The 4,048-nt window shown below is 37.6% G+C and overlaps 1 protein-coding gene across 1 annotated transcript in view; it reads left to right on the top strand.

Moving 5' to 3' along the window:
• The window catches only part of SCN2A (sodium channel, voltage-gated, type II, alpha subunit), a 140,200-nt gene that overhangs the window by 640 nt on the left and 135,512 nt on the right, over positions 1-4,048 (top strand). The window lies entirely within an intron of this gene.

The following is a 4,048-nucleotide window of genomic DNA, read 5'->3' as shown; positions in this document are numbered from 1 at the left end:
GGTGAACAAATTGTAGAAATGTAATGAAGCAGATTAACATGGCAGCAGGCTTTTCCAAAGCCCAGGGCTGAGCCTTTTGATAGCAGCCTCCGAGGCACGTCCACATCCTGAGCCCAAAGGCCTTCTGAGCAGTTCTTACCAGTAATGATGATATGGGTTATTTATGCTTTTTTTCTTCCCATTTATGAAAAATATGTAAGTCATTTCTCCCACATGAGTGGAAGATTTATGTACTGTGTTTAGTAGACTTGGAATGATGGTACAGACCCTGCCCTTCTTCCAGTGTGGTTGTGAGGAGGACACTGAAAACAAATTAATTACTGAGAAAATGAATTTTTCTTAGATTGTGGTAGATTTGTGAGGATAGGACTGTGGCCACTTAAAATAGTTGATGTTGTATAAGATGCTCACATTTAAAATTATTTTTCGTCATGTGACATTAGCTGTGCTGAAGAGTGGAATGACTCAGGAGCTAGAAATTGCATGCCACAGCCTTGCTTTTCTGCTGCTTCTCATGCTTTCCCCTAAATTCTCTTGGTGTTATTATCCAATTAACAGGAAGAAAACAATTTAAAAGTCCCAGTCGTCATTTAGGTGAATTTATAATGGAATTTTAATATGTTGAAAAATTATTTTTGTAAGCTCATTTTTAAATATCTGATTCCTTCCTCTTTTGAAAGTGCATTTGTATGTACGTGTGTCATGCTGGTGGTGGAGGTGGCAGGTGCATCAGGATGTTTCTATCTTACGCATCGTTTTTTCTTTTTTTCTTGTAAAGTGGTGGTTGTGCTGTGTCAGAGGTTGTGAAAGCAATGGGGAATGATCTTACAGAAGGGTTCGAACCACTAAGAAAAAAATTAATTCCTTTCACATGTGGAATCTAGAAAGAGATTTAAGTTCCATACAATTCTAGTTACATGAAAATTTTTTAGGAACTCAGATTTTTAGCATTTACCTATCTCATTATTTAAAGAAAAACAGTTGTGGCTGAGAGAGTAAGTAAAATTTCCCAGAGCCACATAATTAGAATCAGAGGCAAGGCTTGAATACTGACTGACAGGGTTCAGTCTTTCATAGCAGTAACACAGTTTACCTCTAGTGTGAACATATCCGAATGGCATGTACCAGGTATACTGATGTTGACTCTCTGTGTGTGTGTGTGTGCGTGTGTGTGTGCAGGGGTGTAAATTTTGTGAAGTATTTTCTTTTAGTGTTCATGTTACAGTGGCATAGCATATACAGTGTTCAGTTTTCTCAGGGGTCTTGATAAAGCACCCAAGAAAACTAATAAAAGAACTATGGAGATGCTCTGTTTCTTAGTATTCTCCTTACACCCTTTGATGAGGTATGTCATTCTACTCTCTGCCCATGAATGATATGGATGGTCACATACTATCTTGCAACTCCATTCCTCCTAGCTAATAAAACAGACTATACATGTGGTCTGTTGACCCTGAACATCATCTCATGCCCTGGCTTTCCTTTTTTTCACCTCCTGGGCACAGGATGCATCCTACTATTTCAATATCTTGAGGGGGGAAAAAAAGAGACCTGGATTCAACCCTTGGGTTGGGAAGATCCCCTTGAGGAGGGCATGGAAACTCACTCCAGTATTCTTGCCTGGAAAATCCCCATGGACAGAAGAGCCTGGCAGGTTAGAGTCCATGGAGTCTCAAAGACTCTGACACAACTGAGCGACTAAGCACAGTACAGCACACACCTACCGAGAACAGTCCATGGAAGGGACTGAGATGTAAACAAAGGCATATAGTTTATACCTCATGGAATGTAGCATGGAAATGTGCTTGTACTCAAAATATTATAAACATCAAAATGAAAAATGAAGAAAAGTGGGAAAGTGAACGGAACAGGTATATGAGTACCTATCTAGTGCGAGGTGCTGTGTTACAACCTGAGATTCACAATAAGCCAAAAGTCACAATTTCTGTCCACAAGGAACTCAGAGCCCAGAGATAATGATTTTAAGGGGATATGATAGTTACTTACTTCTTTAAGAGTGATCTAGGTATAAATAAATAAAAATATAAAGTTGTTTATTCTAAGCACAAAGGTTAGGCATGCAAATATTGCTAAGACATAGTGAAGACGTTATATAGGGAAATTAAAGAGAATGGTAAATAATCCAACCTGATTGAAACATGAGGGTGTTGTATTTATTTCCCCTGTGGCAGAAAAAGTAAGGATAATGAATTTGGGTTTTGATGTTATGCATTTACATACTAATTTGTACTACCACACAGAGATGATCTGGAAGATGGTGAAAATTTTACATCCAAATATCAGTTTAGAAGGTAAAGCTGAATATATGGATGTGTATGAAGCTGTGGCAAGAATTAGGTCACACATAAATGAACATCAGTAGGGAACAAAAGTGGAATGGAGTGGTAAAATAAAAGTGGCTGGAGTGGTGGAATAACACAAGTTTAGAAAGGATATTAATTGATTGTGGGAACGTAATGGGATAAATTAGAGTTAGTTTAATAATAGGGTCATAGGAGATAAAGCAGGTAAATTGACTACCAAAAGCAAACCCATAAAGTGTTTAACAAGAGAATAGGGTGGAGCTGACCTGTTATTAGGTCATGGATGGATTTTAAGAGAAGTTTAGTAGATCTACAGAGACATGAGCTTTAATTGAGGACTAAGTGGAAAAAGAGAAAGCTGAAGAGTAATTTTAGATTTTAAGGTATTTATCAGTGAAGGTAAAGAGAGATAACATGTTTTTATCTTGAAGGGTAAGGTACTGTTAAGGGTAATTTGATTTAAGCTAGGATTAGAGAAACCTCAACACCTTCATCCAGTAAGGATATAAAGTCAGTAGAGAGAAAGTGAAGAAAGAAAAAATAATAAAATAAATTGAAGTCCTACAAGAGACAAAAGAGGGAATGTTTGAGAATGTTTTTGTGTTTTTTTTTTTCCCTTTGAGATCAGAAGAAAGGGTAGGAGATGATATAAAAGAAAGCTAATATAACCACTTTAGGTGCCCTGTTCTTGGAAATGAAATCCTTGTCTGTGAGATAAAATATCTCTTCTATTTAAATCAGTTGGTTCCTCAGAAAACACTATTTATGGCATATGGGCTTTCTGGAAGAAATAATTCATCCTCAGTATCAAAACACTTTCCAGCGGAGTATATTTTAATCATATTAATTCTTGATTTGGAAACTAATAACACTGTTTCACATTAAACTTATTGTATTTCCTTTGTTATCTATTTCCTATTCAGAATGACGTGTTGGAAAACAGGTTCTATTTTAAACTTGAATAAGATTCGACCAACACACACACACACACACACACACACACACATATATACATATATATATATATATACATTTAGTTTGATTAGTAAGGACTGGTTTGCCAGCATCTGAATTAAATATTCAAGCTCTTGCCTTTTCCTCCCTCGGTTTTATTAGCAGTTTCACAGGGCTGTGTGTAAAGAAAAAAGAAAGTCAGTTTAATTACAAATGTCCTTCCCTTAGGGTGAACTAACCTCCTTTATAAAGCTCCCTTTCTCCCTTTCTGTTGACAGTTCCAGAATCCTCTTACATCTTTCCTAGAGCGCATCTCTTCTAGGCATTCCCTTGCACTCAACTAGCCATGGGACAGGAATGTGAAGCCTTGAGAAGGCAGAGGCATGATGAGAGTCCCATCCTTTACAATGAAGCCTCTGAAATAGCTGCTTTCTTGGGTAACATTAACTGAGTTTGGTTTAGAATTGCCTGAATAGGACATTACTTCCTTCTTTCAAGACCTGGCTGGGGTTGTACTATGAGCCTGACAGGCCATGGAACAGGAGCAGGCATTTAGGTGGCAGTAAACTACCGCACAATTGCACTCATCACACACGCTAGTAAAGTAATTCAAAATTCTCCAAGCCAGGCTTCAGCAGTATGTGAACCGTGAACTTCCAGATGTTCAAGCTGGTTTTAGAAAAGGTAGAGGAACCAGACATCAAATTGCCAAGATCCACTGGATCATCAAAAAAGCAAGAGAGTTCCAGAAAAACATCTATTTCTGCTTT

Source organism: Bison bison, unplaced genomic scaffold, assembly GCF_000754665.1.
Source record: "Bison bison bison isolate TAMUID 2011002044 unplaced genomic scaffold, Bison_UMD1.0 scf7180017864452, whole genome shotgun sequence".
Classification (NCBI taxonomy): Eukaryota; Metazoa; Chordata; class Mammalia; order Artiodactyla; family Bovidae; genus Bison; species Bison bison.
Note: the sequence above shows the minus strand (reverse complement) of the source record. Positions and strands in the feature narration are given on the sequence as shown.